General features: G+C 45.8%; 1 protein-coding gene across 1 annotated transcript in view; it reads left to right on the forward strand.

Annotated features, from left to right (window-relative positions):
* Positions 1-3,451: 3,451 nt before the first annotated feature.
* Positions 3,452-20,540, forward strand: part of MAPKAPK3 (MAPK activated protein kinase 3) — a 282,502-nt gene continuing 265,413 nt past the window's right edge. The window contains exons 1-2 of the mRNA XM_086938816.1: positions 3,452-3,647; positions 12,568-13,243. The gene's annotated coding sequence lies outside the window, so the exon portion shown is untranslated. The remainder of the gene's footprint in view (positions 3,648-12,567; positions 13,244-20,540) is intronic.

Here is a 20,540-nt window from a genome sequence, read left to right on the forward strand (position 1 = left end):
AGAGCCTGTACCCTCCGTTAATGACTTAGTGGTATTGCTGTCGGTTTTCCTGGCATCAGCGAGTTGCACCGTTGCCTTTTCAATGCTCACTAGTCTTGCTTCGATCTTTATCAGTCTTGCCTCTAGTGGGCTTAGTAAGGACCTGAGCAAAGAGCTTATATCCTCCAGAGTAATGTCATCCGAGGAGGTGTCTAATGGGGGCTTATCACTAGGTTGTAGGGGTGGGATTGATGTGGGTGGTCTGGGAGTGGTTGAAATTCCGGGCCTAACCCCCGTTGCGGGTAGGGCATTTAATTTCCTCCCCTTTCCTCTAGATTGTTTAGATTTGGGAGTTTTAGACCTAGGTTCTTCTTGGTTTTGTGGCCCTTGCTTTTTCTTGGGGATTGCTCCCTCTCTGACTCCCTTGTTGTTAACACTATTGGAATCTGCGGTTAAAGCTATCTCGGTGTTCTGTGGTGGTATAGGTTGTATATTGGGAAGCACCATTAGGCTCATGTCCTCACATCAAGCGAGTATTTTTCAATGACAACAAATGGTAATTTGGCCAACAGCAGACAAACTGACGCTGTTGTGCTGCCCGCGTAGTTGATCATCACGCGCTTTGAGGAGTGCTATTATTGAAGTTTCGTCTTCATTGAAAAATACTCGCTTCTATAGATGGGCTTCATACCATATGTAGGTACAGACCACCATATTAAACATTCCTGATTCACAGGTCAGCGCGACAGCACTGCTTGTGATTAACACCAACTCCAGAGTTCCCTATCACAGTCTTCCTACATGTCTCTGTGTATCATCAACACAGTAACAGTGCTCAGCTACCCATAGAGTGTCAGCCTTCACTCTCACTTGGGTACCTGGCTGGGTGTCCTTGTGAGTATCTTGTTTTCCATTTCCTCCTTCACCCACTGTTGGCCCGTACACCTCAAGCGGCTGCGCATTCTACCCGTCAGGTGTCCCTAAATCCATAGGTCCTGATGATACCCTAGATCACGTATAGGGTCGAAACGTCATCGACAACAAAAGAAAGCGAACAATTAACAGTGCGTATTATTGTATATAGCTGCTTTATATTATGTATTGAGTTGCTAAATAGTTGACTTTTTTGAATAGCTTGGAAACCTTGTAAAATATGGTTACAATTATGTCGTTCCTGTTTCTCATTGGGGACACTACGCACATTTTTCTTTTTCATTGTATATAGAATTTTGTTTGTAAAATATAAAATGATTGTATCAAACTAAAACCATAGGTGTGTGGTTTCTTCGCCCTCTGACATCATTTTACCCTTCCATTGCGATTGTTCACCTTGTTATCTATATTGATTCTATTATTCCACAAGAACAACTATTTCTGACAATAAGTTATTTGGAGGTGAGCGCTTGACAAAGTGTGAGGGAGAGAGACACTGCTTGCACCAATCCCTGTCCAGATAATAAGTGTGGAGCGAGGAAGGAGACACTGATTAAAGGGGCTGCATTCAAGGATGAAGGGTGAGGTTGGAGCAAGTCAATGCAGATATGATACTGGCTTGTGCCGATGGTCTAGCGCTGGTACAGTTCTGAGGTGTGGAGACAAAAATGAGCAAGGCCACGGTATGCAGCAGGAAAGGGACAAATTATTCGGCAGGGGTTGAGTAAATTATGTGGCAAAAAAAAGCCAAATTATGCAAATAATGCATCACATTCTGTGATAGTATTACTTCATTATTTTGTCATTTTTACACTTGTTAACACTGTCTGGGCCTTGGTTGCTCCTCATTTGTACCAGTTTAACACTTAATATAGAATTAAGCAAGAGAAAGGTAACCAATCAACCTTTGCAAAGGGTCTTCCACTGCTTGGCAAATGCATTGCTTAATTTTTTGCCACTTTTGAATCATCTGAGCTAGAAATATTCCCTGCTCCCCCACCCCCCATGCAGTCTTGCGAAAGAAAAAGAGAAAAGCAGCGTCCTGCAAATGAAGAGTTTGCTGTAACACCGCTTGAGTATGCCTTGTATCCGAAATGCTTGTTTTTCTCCTTTCACTGAAAATGAAAAATAGGTCTAGCTGTCTGTAGCACATTAATAAAGTTGTGGTTACTACCCTATGCAATAGAGGAGCGGGCCTCGAGGCTGTTTTAGTGACCTAATCCTGGGTGTTTACCTTTTGTGATAGGATCACACTCGGTTTACCGACCAGTTTCCAGAAATGTTATTGTTTAAAACCACATACTTTTTCTATGTGATTTGCATACCTTGCAGACAGGTCAACTTTGTTGAACATTTTGCACATACTGTTCTAAATTGGCTCTTTACCGACAACCATAGAAAATGCCTCATCCTTTCCTACAAATCTAGAGATACATTTGTAGACTGTTGCCATTAATTTCGAATAAAATCCAAACTTCCATTCAATGTTAAACTGTGTGACCCTGGGCAAACAAACTTACATCACTGTACCTCATTGTCCTTAACTACAAAATGTCGTAGCAAATAATGAGGCAATTAGCCCAGAGTCAGTCATAAACCAAAATTATATATATTTTCAAGCTTACATAGTTTAAATGAGGGTGATAATTTTACATGTCATCCATTGTGTGATTTACTTTACGGGTGTTTCAAATGCATGACCAGGAAAATCTACAAGGAGCTCCATCTGACGGCCACAGGCCTCTGGGCAGTGTTGTCCCACGGAAGTGAGACATTTCTAGCACTTATATTTTACTGTTTCCATTACTAAAAACTAAAACTGGCGACTACAAGAATGCAATGGGATGCCAAATAAAATATTTTTATTTCATGGCATATAGAGAAGACATGTCCATCTTCATATATATTGGTTCAGCATATGGTGTCAGATATGGTGAAAATTCAGGCTCGCGTGCTCTTTTGGAGGGGGGTGGGGGTGGGTGGGGGGTCGCCACTGGTATATATAATCCCGAGTTTGAAGAAGAAACAAAGCAAAGCTTAAAACTTGCGCTGTCCTCTTTGGACCGAGGTAAAGGAACGGGGACATTCGGCTATGACATGGATCAGTCAAGCACGGCACAATCGTGCAGTCATATCGTTTTAGCCAGCCGCAGTTGACATAGTTTTAGTTTTTTTGTGCCAATACAGCAATGATAGCAAAACCACAACTCCCAGAATGCAACTGGCGGTTGGCTAAGCACCAGGAGGCGCTGAATGTCACTGAGGACACGGAGATACTTGGCAGATATGCCGCCAGCGCTTAAAGGGGCGCGAGCCGATAAGGGCAAGTTGTGAGGAAAGACGATACACATCTTAAAGGGCAACACCATGTATACAGAGTAAGCAGAGGAATGCGTTTCTCGTCTCTACAGACTCGCACTGGTGCTATCCCTCTGCCCAGTGCTCGCTCTCCTGACACCTGGCTTACTCCCTTGGGTATATCGCCCTTTAAGACAAGTAGTCTCCGAGGGAGTGACAGGACCGCACTGGGACTGGCGGTGACGTTCCAGGAAGTCACGTGGCTGCCGATAGCTTCTGCCCGGTTCCCAGGGGAGCAGATCAGTCAAAGCGCTGCCGGCTCCGAGAGGCAGGAGAGCGTGTCTGGCCCGGTGCGGCAGGAGCTGGAAGTGTGGAGGAGTGCTGAGCCCGGGCGGCATCTGCGCACGTGGAGACCTGAAGAGACGCACCTGTGCCAGGTACTGACCACTTCTATCAGACACCTTCCCCTACTGGCGCCTGCGCCACCCGAAACTAAAACTCACCTCGCGTGAGGCTCGCAGGGTCCGCACCTCACCAGAGAATGACACCCAAGCACAATCGCCTTACACCCAACCCCATCACCTCGCACCCAAGCCCCATCACCTCACACTCACCTAATACCAACCTACTGAGACAATCACCCCTAAAGAGCACGCACCCTCACCAGAGACTTACACTCAACCACGTGAGACAATCACCTCACACCAACCAACTGAGATTTTCACCCTTGTAGCCAGGGTACGCACCTACCCTGAGAGTCACTTCCAACCACTTGCGACAATCTCCTCACACCCAACCACATGAGACAATCACCTCACACCAACCAACTGAGATTTTCACCCTTGTAGCCAGGGTACACACCTCCCCTGAGACTCACTTCCAACCACCTGCGACAATCACCTCACACCCAACCACATGAGACAATCACCTCACACCCAATCACCTGAGACAATCACCTCACAACCAACCAACTGCGACAATCACCTCACGTTGTCCCGACGCTCATCTCTGAGTAGCATCTTCCACTTCACGTGGTACCAGCACACTTCACAACATAGGAGTGGACCAGCGGTCAAGCTACCTTTGCCCAGCCCTGTTTGGTTCCATATGGACTTCATTCCACCCACCCCACATGAGGTCGGCACTCATGTCCAGCTGACAGCAAGGCCGAGCTCATCCTTGCACAGCACTCAGCTGGGTCTATCACCCCGCACCTTGGTGCTATCACCCACCTAAGAACAGCATCCACTCCATCTAGGATCATACTAATCATCAGCACCCACCCCACGTGAGGCCAGCAGCAATCTACGTTTGGATCAGCACCACCCAGCTGGAGAACAGCGCCCATCTGTGACCAGTGAAGACCATCTCACCAGGGACCAGTACCCAGCTAGAGGTAACAGCCAGCTCAACGTCAACCGCCACCCAGGTCAAACATTGGCAGCTGGCACCCAAACTGAGGCTAGCACCCATTTGCGACTGGCACCTACCGCCTTGTGTGGAGACTTCCACACATCACCGTTGGGCGCTTGCACCCTAACCCATGACTATTTGTAAAGCTTGCATGGGCTTACCAGCCTCTCTGCTTGGAGAGGGCATCTACTACTGACTAGCACTTACCGCCTCATCTGGAGACTCCCACACATCAGCTGGCATCTGTACACATAACCATTTGTAATCCCTGGGTGGACTCAGTGGCCTCCTTGCTTGGGGGCAGCATCTACCTCCGACCACCACCCACATCACAGTGGCTGCTCCCTTTAACACCAGGAGTGAATGCTCACCTGTGTTGAGGGCTACGTAACACGCTGGCAATCACCAACCTCATGCTTGGGACGCTCTCACAAGTGGCATGCATCTGCCTCAATAGAGGCAAAAACATTTTTTGTATTCTCTCAACAAGACCGGTTTCAGTCTTTTCTGACAACCAGTCTGTGGAGGGGCTGCAGTCACCTAGGGACTGCTACACTCCGGACATCAGAGCTTTAAGTGGGATTATAAAAATGTGGGGTCTTTCAAAGGGCGTGGCCGATTTAATTAGGGCGTGGCTTAAAAATACCTAAACTAAAAACCTGAGCCGAGCAGAGTGTGTCGCCTGATTGGTATTTTGCTGCTTCTGTCATTGCATCCCGACATATGATACAACAAGTAACCTTACACCTACAACAAGCCAGGACTATTGGCAATGAGTGTCAGTTGTCCTGGATAAATAAGCAACAGCTATGGCTTCCTTGTATATATTATTGAAAATGCTTCAGTTCTGAAATGGTGAGACTGAAAGAACTATAATGAGTCTCTTCGAAGTTACATCAAAGGCAGTGAGGGATGGTACTGCCACAGAGTTAAGATTTGTTTTTCACCCTCAGGGTGAGGGCAGAAATGGAGAGCCCGATAGGGACCTGTCTCAGCACCTGCTTTTTAGAACTGGTGGTGCTGAGCACCAGCAGGACCCGGCCCACTTAAAGCCCTGCCTGACATGCACAACCATCCAGTCCACTTGGTTCCAGGGTGCGACCTGCACCCCATGGCCGCACACTCATTCACCCCACCCTTACCTGGTTCTTGCTGATAATGCTCGCTCTGGGAAGGCTTTTCAAGGTGGCAGCCATCCTCAACTTGGAGCTATTCATGCATACCCCCTAACCCCGGACCAACGTCCAACCCATTTATGCTGAATTTACTCAAGCACGGCATTTGGGTGTGGAGCTCCCCCCACGTTTTTCATCTGGCCCTCAGTCACCAATAACCCACCTGGCATTTAACCCAAAACTGAACACAGGCTGGAAATGACTCATACCTCCCTGAACTGTGGCTGGTCCGATGCCCCTTTATATAGCTTTATCTTTAGCGGCAGGGCAGCGCTTGGAGCAGCTGTGCGTTTTATAAATAGGTGTTCATCATCATCATTTTCACAAAGAACCTGAAAGTTCCTGGTGCACTGTGGACTGATGTCCACTTCCCTTGGTGCTGCTGGTGCGTATTACACCTGGCACCTGTCTGTTCCATCTTCCCTCTACCTCACCCAGACATGCCCATGCAGCCTCATTGAGTCTTGTTGGCTTAAGATGGTGCCAGGCCTCACCATACATCATGAGGTGTCTTGCACAACTAGCCCAGCCTCGTCACCTCACGTGGAAGGGAGTTTTACACTTGGTGCCATCTTCCGTACCTCACTTTGGGCCCACCATTAGATCTTACTCTTAGCTATTAAGGTGGGGAAGGCCTCTACATTGGACACACTATCTCACAAGAATCAGCTCTGTAGACCAGCACTCCTTCCCTCGCCTTGGGCCTGCAGGTACACCTACCTCTGGATCTTAACTCCTTGTCTAAAGAGGTTTTTTTGCACTTTTATTTAGTGCTAGCTCGGAGGGTGTTGAAGCAAGCGCTTTACTTGAGCACCATTTGTGTTACGCAAGGTCAGGTTAATTTTCAGTAAGAGGGGATTAAGCGATTTCCCTAAAATCACAGGACGTTGAGCTGAAGCCGGGACTGAAACCTGGTCCCCCAGTTCCAAAGCTAGCAGCTCTGGCCATTGCGCCATATCCTCTACCAAGGCTTGTACTCGCCACACATTGCCTCTCTTTGGCTGGCTCGCGGTATAGCTTCCGTCTGCTCATGTCACCTGGATCTTGCTTCAGCACAGGTCTTTGTGCCTTATCTCAACCGGGCTAGCCTGCCCTGGTGCATGCTGGGACATTCTTGAATACTCTGCACCCAATGGCGGGTCTGCATCTTCCTCTAACAAGTGAGGTACACAACCAGGTCACACTAAAACACAATCTCTGGGAAGTGCCCTGACAGATTCCCACGCTGACCCACAACATATCAGAGGTTATCTGATTCTACAAGATTTCTGGACAAACACACCCACCTGGCTATACTTGGAAGTGTTGCCTTTGGCTTAGTGTTACTCAGAAATAAACACAGGCTTCTGACCTTTATCACTCCATCAAAGGTGACTGTTTATCAATGGCTACCGTGACTCACGTACCTTATAGTGATACATAGATAAATAGAGAGTATTTTACAACGTGACTGCTCTCTTCTGGCAAAGGCCAACTTGCTGATAAGCAAGACTCAAGAATACGGCTGGTAGTGTTGTTTGTCTGTGTTTTTTTAGCCTGGATTTGCAGTGTCTTGCATCCTACGTGGTGCTAGGTCCAGGACAGGTATCAAACTGTTTATTCAGAGAAATTGAAAGGAAAATTGCCTTTTTTGTTACTGCTGTTGAGGTAGTAAAATACAGACGTTATCAGGTTCAGTGGCCCCCGGTGCACCTGCTACACAACTGCCTGTTACCTATCCCGTTGCATCTCCTCCCTACCCCTCGATATTGTGGAAACTATCGTTCATCTCAAATTGTGCCAGAGCATGAAACTTTCCAAAATACATTGCCAATTAAGCGGTAACATGATGTAATGAAGTGACGTTTGGCATACCGCCCCAGGGCGATCGCCTTTTGCTTTAGAAATGTACCGTCTTTTCATACTGCCTCTTCCGTTTCCCGCTTCTTTGCTAAAGTGCGAGTGACTTTACTAGACTGTGGCACTTCACGTATCGTCTGTCACCCGACCCTGTCTTTTATTTCCTCCGAGCCTTGCCTCTTAATGGAGTTTATGTGCGTGAGGCTTTTGTGCGCTCTGATTGGCTTGACTCTGTCCCCATAAGAATCCCCCATTTTATTGTTGTGACAACTGCAACATTTTTAAAAGTAAGGATGAAATACGAATAAAAAACGAATAAAAAAGTGCTTTCTCTTGATGCTTTTAACGTTTACACTTTACACTAAGGACTTGTTGGAAGAGGGAAGAGTTCTGGGTCCCCCCCCCCCCCCCCCCCCCAGCAGAATGTGATGAGGCGCCGTTGAGCCGGTCACGTTCGCACGTGTATTCATTAGCGTTGAGATGAACGACCCCCACCCCTGCTCCTTCTCCCACCAAGCCCCGACCCGAAAAACTTGAAGAATCTCCCAGCGCTGCGGGGGGGGGGGATGCGTGACACCCCTGACACACGTTTGCCGCATTATTACGCGACCAGTGGTATAAGCCTGTGTGTTCTTCCGGGATCATTTGGATGTTTAACCTCTGCAGAGCAGCATTTTGGTATCCTTCGATCACAAGGAGGCCACTCTCAACTGCCAACGAGAGAAAAAAATACAGCAAAAGCAACGAATGACACACCCTTGCCTGGTGCTCATAGCGACAGACTCCTAAAAACTCCTGCCACAAATGTTAATACGAAAACCGAGAATGAAATCAGCCGTCTTCTTGCACATAATACCTGGAAAACATGCGGTGAAATTTGCCACGCCCCCTTGCCTCACTGGGTTATTGTTTGCAGTTGCCACGTGTCTTTCTGGGCCATTTTGCCCATCACCTGCTGAACTCTGTAATCTGGTCACGCTTCATAATCCTTTGAGGCGACCACGGTACTCATGGGCAAACAATGCCAGGTGATTCAACCGTGGCAGGTAAGCTACACCCAGTCTCCTGCACCCCATTTTCCTGACAATAGTGTTTATGGGAAACCCGTTCTTTATCTTAACCCGGAGGCGCGTGCTTACCTGACTGACAGCCACACACCATGGGGAGAAGAACTCCCTAGGGTTGCAAATCACTGGAGAATACCTGTTAGACATCCAGAATGTGCTTCAACAACCAACCTGGCAGCTCAGTGGGAGACATGCAGACACCTGACACCCCTGACCGCATCCTTGCAGGCCAAGATTCACACACACACACACACACTTACATATATATATATATATATATATATATATATATATATATATATATATATATATATATATATATATATATATATTGTGATCAAGGCTCCGCTGAGCCGAAACGTCTGTGACACTTTCTGCTAAATAAAATTTGTAAGCACCTCGAGGTCCGTGTCCGGTGTCTACTTGCTGGCTGAGGAAGCAGCGGGAGCTTGTGTGAAACGGAGTTCAGGATATATATATATATATATATATATATATATATATATATATATATATATATATATATATATATATATCTTCCAGCACCAAGTCCTTACGTTTTGAGTAAGAAAAAACGCAGAGCCCCAATTCTTCAATGAAGCAATTTATTTTTCAGACAGCAGTGGCAAACATACCCGACGCGTTTCGGAACCAGCCGGTTCCTTGGTCACCCGTGACCAAGGAACCGGCTGGTTCCGAAACGCGTCGGGTATGTTTTCCACTGCTGTCTGAAAAATAAATTGCTTCATTGAAGAATTGGGGCTTGGCGTTTTTTATTACTCAAAACGTAAGGACATGGGGCCAGATGTAGGTAGCCCTTTACCGATCGGAATCGGCCGAAAATACCGATTTTCGGCCGTTTCCGATCGGTAAAGGGCTATTGAGATGTAGGGGCACATTTTCGGTAATTTTACCGAATCGGTATCATTACCGAATCGGTAAATTTACCGATTCGGTAATATGTACCGAATCGGTAAAATAATTACCGATTCGGTAATATTTACTGATTCGGTAAAATTACCGAAAATGCAATGTAGGTAGGCAATGTACCTCCTGCACATGGCTTACAGAATCGGTATTTTACCATGGAAAACAAATCCATGGTAAAATACCGATTCCGGTGTGCATGCACATGTGTGCATGCACACCTATGTCATGTGACAGGCAGACCTGCCCTTAGGGCAGGTATGCCTGCCACATGGCACCCACGCCTGTTTAGGGGGTGCCAGGGGGTGTCAAAGTGACACCCCCTGCACCCTTGTGAAATTCGGTATTTACCGATTCGGTAAATACCGAATCGGTAAAGCCTATTGATTCCTATGGGCTTTGAAGCCCATAGGAATCAATAGGCTTTACCGATTCGGTATTTACCGAATCGGTAAATACCGTATTTTACCGATTCGGTAAAAGGGAACATCTGGATTCCCTACATACCAACCCCTCACATTTACCGAATCTTAATTACCGAATCGGTAAAATTCGGTAATTTTCGGTAATTAAGATTCGGTAAATGTTACTTACCTACATCTGGCCCTTGGTGCTGGAATATTGAGGTTCGCAACCTGGCCGTAAGCCCGCCGTCACAAGTGGCAGAGAAAAACTTGCGAAAGAGATTTTTTAATATATATATATATATATATATATATATATATATATACACACACACACACACACATACACACTCTGTACATTAGACTGTGCAAACTACTTACACCCGCACATCCATACCTGTCTTTTGTACATTGACTGTGCCTTCAAACTACTTACACACACACCCGTGCCTGACATCTGTACACTGACTGTGCCTACAAACAACTAACACACACACATCCATATCTAACTTCTGTACAATAACTGTGCCTACAAACAACTTACATACACACATCCATACCCGACTTCTGTACATTGACTGTACCCACAAACTACTTAGTCACACACACACACACACATCCATACCTGACTTATGTACATTGACTGTGCCTACTACCCACTTAGACACACACACACATCCATACCTGACTTTTTTATATTGACTGTCCCTACAAACAACTTACACACGCACACACACACATCCATACCTGACGTCTGTACACATTCACTGTGCCCACAAGCTACTTACAGACACAGCCATAACTGCACACACATCTATGCGGTACCAACATGGCTATACACAAACAGACAATCGCAGCAAGAGCGCCTTTGATACACACATCACTACGCTGCTAACCTCTCCCTGTCTACGGACCTCGCCCTGTCACACCCAGACTACAAACACCGGAGCTCCACGCACACTCTTCCTACCAGCACAACTCAACCTACAGTGAAACTTCCCAGCACGCCGCCCCTGGGTGTGGAGAGCAATCTGCGTTGCATAAAAATGAGCATTGGAGGCACTTCCATCGCACTAGCGGCCCCAAAGGTTTCACACTACAGAGCAGCGACAGTCGCAGGTTCTAAAAATGCACAGTTGCACACCACAATTAACAACCTGTGCTCAAATATACGCGCAAGACCACGTCACACAAACACAATGACTCTAAATACCACCTTAACTCAAGTTGGGCACATGTCATTGATCAGGAGCCTATGCTTCTGTACACCCATCTCACATGTGTACGGGGCGTGCAGGACATTTGTGTCCTAAACACAAAAATGGCACAGAATTATTTAGATATGGGCGAGCCACTGAAAGCTCGAGCCTGAAGCCTGGCTCGGGCTCAGCTCGCGGTCCTGATGGAAGCTCGAGCCGAGCTTTCATATGGCTTCTACCTGCCTTCCTCCCTTTATTCCGGGGAACTGGGGACTCAGGTTCGAGTCTCGGATCGGATCAACACCCAGTGATTCAGGGCAAATCATTTAATCTCCGCTGTCTACGCGTGTGTGTAATGTAAGGTGCTCATGTAAAGCGCTCCATTTTAGGTCGAATTCACACTACATTTCAAAAACTGCAATACAGTGCACAGAGTTAAAAACAAAGCCTCAACAAAAAGGGAAGACAAATAGATGTCTTTTTAATGGCACAAAGTGGATCCAGAAACATGGATACATTGTGTCTTCCCCGCTTAAATTGTGTGATCTTATGCACATATTTTATTTCACCAAAACTCTTTTTTATTCAATATCACTTATGAAAGCATTTCCAAATGTGTGAGTTCAGAATACCAGTTGTACAAAACTATCACTTTTAATTCTTATCGATTCAGTGCTATGGGGTGCCCTATTAATGTCAAAGTTTCCATATGTTAAAGAATTAGTTTTATGCATTTTGAAGAGACTTCATCAGATTTTAAGTTATATTTGTTGAATGATTTACATAACATTTATTTTCTGGGCTCGGCTCGTGCACGGGCTGTAAGATCCGAGCCAGACCCTTGTCTCAACGCTACCCTGTTAATTTGTCTAGAATGATTGCACGTATATATACATAACATGGCTATCACTGCAGGCTCTCGGCCCCTGACACTTGTGAGAGACTAGTCTGCACTCACAGCCAGTCACTGAGCCGATGAAACAGCCTCTTGCATAAAAACAAAGTCCTCCATATAATACGAGCACACTGAAAACAGACAACGACATCTTGATTAAGGGTGGTACCTTCATTTGGCCGACAATGTAACACTTGAGTTTGGCTGCTGACGTCAGGCAGTGATTTACTGTCATTCACCCGCTGTGTTTATTTCACCTGGCAGGATCTGCAACAGTCATGTCTTTGGTTTGGGGAAAGCACACCAGCTCAGGGCTGATTAGGTGAGGGTGAGGTTTACCTAGGCAAGACTCCATTTTGTTCTGGTGCCCTTTTGTTTTGTCTGCTTCTCTTTAACTGTTTTTAAATGTGAATTAATTTAGACTTTTTGATTCTCCAGGCCAGTGACTGGCAGCCTCGGGCCTCGATGGAGCCTCCTGCCGTGGGATGCCGTAAACTGCGTGAACAGGAACACCCAGCAACAGTGGCTGCTTCGCACACGCAGCGTTGACTTGAATGTTGAGGTAACTTCATGACACCAGCATCACCAGTGCATTGGAAGCATGCACTGGCGCGAGCCTCTCACTGGAAAAAGCAGATTTTTGGGAACCCCCAAGGCTCAAATTCTGGGTTCTACGCCCCTGAACACCCCTGGAACCCCATCCCATGATTCATAGACGGTGCGGTTTACCTCAGCGAGGACTGGCATGCTTAGAACCTCAACGCAGAGCCCTGTATTATGAAACATCTCTGCATTTTTTCTTAACCCAGGAGTGCACATGGTCTGTTTGCGTTCGAAAGAGAGTTGTTTGCCTTCAAAATAGGAACTGAACCCTCAAGGCTGAGAGGAAAGGCCTGCTTCCCTCGCACGCAGACAAGATTACTTCTTCCCCAGCCTGGATTATACCTGCCTGCGTAGTGTGGCTGCCTGAACGACCCCTGCCTGCGCACCTCTTGGTGAAGCTGAGCCGCCTTCACACGGGTTGGGAGTTGTTGTTGTCCTTGAGTTGGTGTCCCCTGTGGACCCACATTGCGGTTGGTCTACTCCACATCCGGGCACTTTCCTGACGGCGAAGGTGAGATATTTTCATATCTCTTGTATTCTGAGTTGATGTTTGTGAGGAATGGTGCGCGTGAAGCGATGCTGACCGGGTTCTGAGGACCCCTTTGAGAAACGACATTTTAGGCTGGCGTAGCGTTTTTTTTTTTTTAATTAAAAGTGCCTTTTTATTCAATCACTTTGTCGGGGAGGAAATGCAATCATTTCTATGACATTAGGAGATTTTTTAATTATATTTTCCTTTTTATTCAATCACTTTGTTTGGCAGGAAATTCAATCGTTTCGATGGCATTAAGGTTTATGGTTCACTAAGACATCTATCTATCTATCTATCTATCTATCTATCTATCTATCTATCTATCTATCTATCTATCTATCTATCTATCTATCTATCTATCTATCTATCTATCTATCTATCTATCTATCTATCTATCTATCCTTCTATCTATCCATCCATCTATGCATCTATCTATCAAAGCCAATTGATTGAATGGGCTGAGAGACTTGTTTAGCACAACAGAAATAGCACCTTATGTCCATGATACGTTTTTTTAATGCGACTTACAGACAGGCTGTGTAAATGTAGAAGCATCTTAAGTGAGGCTGAGAAATGAAGCACCTAAAGCTGGACATCGACCCCAGTCGCCCTCCGTGGACAACCCAGCCAATCGTGTAAACTGAGTTAAGCTGTGCGTGTCCCATGAGAGCTGGCTCGCCAAAATAGCGGCATGCCGGTTATTAAATAAAATGTGTATTTGTGAAGCACACATTCACCCAAGAGTATCTTGGAGCTGATTAACAGATGTTTAATGTCACCCAACTCAATGGAGCTCATTTTATCTTTATCAGAAGGATGAAGGGCTGAGTTGACCTACTGTGATTAGAATCTGAGACCACATGCTCGAACACAGGCCCCTGCAGTGGACGCATTAGTCTACTGAGCCACCAGACCCGGCTAGGGCTGGCACAACATTCCCCCCCCCACCCCCTTTCTATTTAAGAAAGGGGCAAAGGCTACGTTACAGCTGAGAGAGCGCACTCTATAATAATGATGCTTTTTTTCTGACTGTCTGCAGCAGAGCTGAGCAGCAATTCGGACATGTCTCATGGAAGACCTGCTGGATGGTATTTTTCAGAGGGGGTAGTTTTAGGGTTCAGGGCAGGGGAAAGGGGCAATTTTCAGTGCTGGGGGCTGTTTTTGGCCTCGGTGCAGGAGGCAGCGGTCACCGGTCGGGGTCGTTTTTTGGGGGTGGGGGGGGTGCATTGCAGAGCAAGGGGCAAGTTTGTGGAACTCAGGGTGGGTGGTCTGAATAGTGTTTAGGACTGGGGCAGTGCTAGGGGTAGTTTTTAGGGCTATGGGGAAGGGGGCTGGGGTTTGATCTTTACCACATAGCCTTTCCCAATCACGCCTTTGCAACAAAATGTGTTGTAAAGGCATGAATGGTAAAGGCATGTGTGGTAAAGACGAGGTTGTGGTTGAGACTGTGTGGTTATTGCATGCATTGTTGAGGCAGGAGTTGTTCTTTCATACAACCACCAGTTTGAGACCACTGCTCAGAGGCCCAGTGAGCTGGGACCTCCATCCTCCATTTAGAGAGTTGGTTTGGCTTGCTTTGATTCTTTTTTATTTGGCTGCCTGTTGATTCTGCTTGGATAATTATTTTGGATACTTTAGTTGTAGGCTATTTTGGGTCCGTAGCCCAGCTGCTTTCCCCACCTGTTCCTGCCGTTTTTCCACAACCGCATCGCAATTCCCGCTCTCTGCCCTCCTGCCTCCCTGATAGCCCCTCCCACCTCCCAGAGCTACTTATGGAGGCTGATGCGTAGCCCGGTCAAAGGTGCACCAGAGGCAATCCCGTCTGAGCCTGCCCCGACTGGACCGCAGTCAGCTCTAGGATTCCTGGTCCTCCCACTGTCCGGCACTACACCACCAAGGAGCTTCTAGCCCTGAATCCTTGGATGCTACAACAACTGCTGCTTCTCGTCCTTTCCACATTCTATCAAAAGACCCTTCACCTGCCATCACTGCCGCCTATCCTGCTACACATTGGACCCAATGCTGCTGCTGCTCATAATACCACTAAAAACCCGGAATGACTCTAGTGCATCCTGCTTAATGCCCGATTCCTCAGCAAAAACACGACGGAAATCTGTGACACCATCACCAACCTCGCTCCTGACTTGGCCTTCATTACTGAAACAAGGCTCAACTCCACCTCGAACGCTGACCACCACCACTTACGATGGCTACAAGATGATACACAGAGAACACATGGCAGGAGCATTGCTATAATGTTCAAGGAAAACATACAATGCACCACCACCAACAACGACCCAACACCCCTCATTGAACACATCAATTTCTGACTACAAGTCAATGCCAAGACCACAGAAAGAGGCAGCCTTTCTTATAGACCCCTGGTACCCCGACCATCCTTATGCGTAACCATCTCCAACCTCATCACCCCCCTTACCATCGACTCCCTCTACTATGTCCTGCTCTTCAATCAATTTTCTCATCGACAACCCCAATGACACCAACTCTACCTCCCTCCTGGAGAACCCCAACAACATTGGCCTAACCCAACTAGTCACTGAATCCATGTACAAAGGATGACACACACTCAATGCCATCTTTACCACCAGCAACCGAATCCTGATCTTCGGAAAAGAGACCTCTTCACTGGACCACAGTTGGTGGCCAGCAGAACTCGTACCCACACCGACAGACCATACATGCATCCTCTGCATAATCCCTGACAGACAATTAACAATTACAAAAAAATCCATGCAGTCACCTTTTCCCCTGCTTCCACACCTTGCACATGCTCCGCAGAATTTTCAGATAGATCCCAAATAACACCAGAAAGACCATCATGCAGGCCCTTGTCACCAGCCACCTTGACTTTGGCAACGCTCTCTACACCGAAATTTCCACCCAGCTCCTCAAAAGACTACAGACCATTCAGAACACTGCAACCAGATTCATCCTGTACCTCCCCAAATGGACCCGCATCACCCTTTACCTCAGAACCCTGCACTGGCTGCACATCCAAAAGAGTTTCTGCCTGTTTAACCACATGGCTGCTGGGCGTTCACCCCCCCCCTCTGTGCTGGAAAATGCCATTTTAGTGGCACCATGACGAGCTCAGCTCGTCATCAGCACACGACACCCGTGGGTGATGACGAGCTGAGCTCGTCATCAGCATCGAAAGGGTTAAGATTCCCACACATGCATACATTTCTCTACACGACCAAGAACCATCCTACATCATGACTGAACTTTCACCTGCCCGCAAGGTACCTATGCTCGGAGGCCCCCTTCAAGGCCCGCTCCCTCCTCACACAGTGAGACTGTTCTTCAAGTTGGCAGGTGTGCGTTCCTCACCTGCTCCTAACAGCTGGGCCTAGTCTACCTGGCTGCCCACTCCTGCCACTCATTCTTCCTGCTTGCGGCAGACAGAGGAACAACACAGCAATGGGCTGTCCAGGATCTTCTCATTGCTCTGCCTCCTTCGCACAGACTGAAACCCTCTTGCACAACCAGGTGGGCCGCTGCACTATAGATGCATGGGGAGGCAGAAGAAAAAATCCTTGATTTTGAACACTCATGCAAAACCACTTGTGAGATTTCCGAAAAGGCAAATGCCAGCACCCCCAAGCCTACATAGATTCTCACTTTGTCATCCCAGTGCTTAATTTGATACAGTGATTTCCAGTGCTCCACACTGGCACTTAATTTTTACCACCCAAATTAATGACAGTCCACACCTGTCAGTGCTGTCTGTTTAATTTTGAGATGAGTACAACAACAGTCTTTAATAATTCGATATATATAAAAAATGAATAATATCTGCCACCCACATTGTACTTATAGCTCTGGGTGCCTGGAATAGTCTGAATTGTCACATGTGTAGTAGTGCAATGGTAAGTTGTTGTGTTGATACTGTTATTGGCAGCACTGACAGAGGCAATGGGTAATGCAAGCTTCAGTGACCTCCTGACGAGTGCCCTGGCGCTTACATTTTTACAAATTAAGCACCATCCCAAGGCATGGGCCATTTCACAATACTGGTTACAATCTCTATTGGAGAGTATTGGGCACAATGGTCTGAGCTGCTGACTTCAGAGCCGTTAGGAACCAGTTCAAGTCTTGGTGTCAACATCTTGTGATTCTGGAAAATCTCTTTGGGTCAGATGTAGGTAAAATAGATTTACCGATTTTTAATTACCGAATTTTACCGATTCGGTAATTAAAAATCGGTAAATCTAAGGGGTGGATATGTAGGTATTTCCAGATGTGGAAATACAGAATCTGTAACATTCGGTATTTACCGATTCTGTAAATACAGAATCGGTATTTCCCATTGATTCCTATGGGCTTTGAAGCCCATAGGAATCAATGGGAAATACCGATTCTGTATTTACAGAATCAGTAAATACCGAATTTTGCAAGGGTGCAGGGGGTGTCACTTTGACACCCTCTGGCACCCCACAAATAGGCATGTGGGCCATGTGGCACACAGACATGCCCTAAGGGCATGTCTGTCTGTCACATGGCTAGGTGTGCATGCACACCTGAATTCGGTATTTTACCACACAATAGGATTGTGTGGTAAAATACCGATTTGTAGGGCCTTTGGGACTCAGAAGAGTCCCACCTACATCTGAGATTTACCGAATCGGTAAAAATACAGATTCGGTATTTTACAGAATCGGTAAATTTACTGATTCAGTAAATTTACCGATTCTGTAAAATTGTGCCCCTACATACCAATTCTTGAATACCGGTCGGTACCGGCCGAAAATACCGATTTTCGTCCGTTACCGAACGACCTACAGCTGGCCCTTAATCTCCCTGAGCCAACAATTCAGCGCCTTGAGACCCTCATTGGTGAATTTCAGCTCTTTACAAAGCCTGGGTTTATTTAATCTTCTGGACTGTAAAACATGCTGCAACCGAGGCCTGTCACCTAGCATCCATACTGGGAAACGGCCATTACAACGAAGCCTTTACAACGAAATCGTTAACCACGCATGCAGTACAACGCATGCGTGGTTAACACGAAAGCCTTTACCACGCCTACCTGTACTACGAGGTTTGTAGTAAAGGTATATGTGGAAAAGGTAAAAAAAAAAGGGGGGGCTTGGGGGGGTCTCCCCCCCCAAAAAGAAACTCACCTGGAGTCACGTCGGGTATCAGCGTCGTTTAAGAGAAAACGGAAAATAAACTTCTGCTTTCTCTTAACGACTATGACGTCACCACGCTAGTAATTGTGGAAAATGTTATGCGTGGTGAACGAATTCCGTTGTAACGCATGCGTGGTAAAGGCATTCGTTGCAACGGAATTCGTTGTAACGTCATATATTCATCCATACTATAAGACCTGACCTTGCCGCAGGTTATATTTACTATTTACTACATTATAGCTGGAGTACTTGTCCCACCAGGCATCCCACTGGCAATGATATGAACAGCTTGTTCCAATCAGACACATAAGAACTGTCCAACCCATTCAGTCAGTAAAAACTTTATTCGATCTAAATAAAGCTAGATCATAAAAGTATACAAATTTAAGAGCAAAACAGTTCCTAGCCTCCATTAATACAATAAGTTTAAAACGGAATGCATATCCTAGGTAAAAAAATGCACAGTTAACAAAAAAGAGGGTAACAATAAGTTAATCTACATTGTTAAAAACTCAGAATCTAGGTGACATGATTAACTAATTAGCAATAAAACCCTCAAAGAGAGGACAATTTGGGACTGGCAGAAATCTAACTTACAGAAGGCGTCTTTTACGCAGGCAAGCCCACAAAAAAAATGCTACATTAAAACAGACATGGGAATCAGCAATATTCTTAAAAAAGAATAAGAAAATTCTGCATTGGCTGAAACCATGCATTTTGACACATAACCTGTGACAAGAAATACTCTAGGTAATAAATTACCCATTCATTCTTTTCTGTTTTATAGTGTCTCCTGGTATGATGCATGGGTAAGAGAGGCACATACAATGGAGGTTTGGAGAGTGATGATAAAACGAGGCAGCTGATTGGGAGGAGCAGGGGTAGGATCCCAACAAAGGGACAAAGGCCTGTTTCACACAAACAATTCAGAAATGAAATATTTTGTATTTGTATTGAATTTTCTTTTTTATGTTCAGAAACGTTTTCAGGAGTGCTTCTCTGAAACTTTTGTGCTGACATGAAAAAGGCATTTCAACATGCTGAACTGTACATGGGGGACATTTATTCATGGTGAAATGTCTTGCATTAGAGATCCCTGCAAAATTTGTATTTTTTCAAAGAAAGATACTTATGCTGTTAAAGAAACCCCTTTCAGTATTCCCCCACCTTTTTAGGCACTGTCCCCTGCTCATTCCCAGCCTGTAAACAACATGACAGGAGAAATATTTTTCCTTTCCAGGGTGAGAATGAGATTAACTTTTTTGTGTACACCCATAATCAAGTGTGTTCCCACCGGAGAAAATTTACTGGCAAAAAAAATGTGTGGGTAGGTCCATTAATAAGTGTAAAATCACTCCACAGAGTCGCGAATGTAGCGGAAAAGACTATTTGTGCTGCAAGCTGACCTTTAACTCGGAAGTAGCTTTGTGGAACAGACCATTTTCAGCTCCACACTTTTACACCACTCCTTATTGTACGGTGTTCAGAGTTTCCACATACAGTGTTGTTGGCGAGCTGTGTTGTTCAATGGTGATTTCATCACTTACACCACACCCTTGACACGTGACTCTACATGCTTTCTGGCTGACTCAGTGCTGTTCAGCAATCTGCATAATGTAGTGACTTTATGCTGAAGCAGTTCCTAAATCTATGCAAGGGCACCATGGGAGAATGGATGACATGGCTGAGTTGTGCACAAGTATTCGATCTCTGGTCCGGTGAAAACATAAGTCATAGAGGGCATCCGAAGTATTTGCTTTTTGTTAAGACCTTAGTTTTTTTTTAGATCTCAGAAAATAAAGACTTTTACATTTGACTGACCTTTACTTTCATTTAAAGTCCTGCATCTTATACCAGTTTAGTTAGTTGTACACCAGAAGATTAATATGGTTAGCTGCCTACAACAGCTTCTCAAAACAGCCATTATTACGAGCATTACTGTTTTTATCCTGCATAGCTCCTTACATGCCTCCCAAATGTTTTCTCTCATAAAAAAGTGTAGATTTCAAGTGCAGCATGGTGGAAGTGGGCCAACTATTTCAGAAAAAGGCAGAAGGCCTGGACTTGTTTATCCTCACTTTAGATTCCAACCTTCTCCCGCAAACCATTACCATACCACATAT

Source organism: Lissotriton vulgaris, chromosome 9 (assembly GCF_964263255.1).
Source record: "Lissotriton vulgaris chromosome 9, aLisVul1.2, whole genome shotgun sequence".
Taxonomy (NCBI): domain Eukaryota; kingdom Metazoa; phylum Chordata; class Amphibia; order Caudata; family Salamandridae; genus Lissotriton; species Lissotriton vulgaris.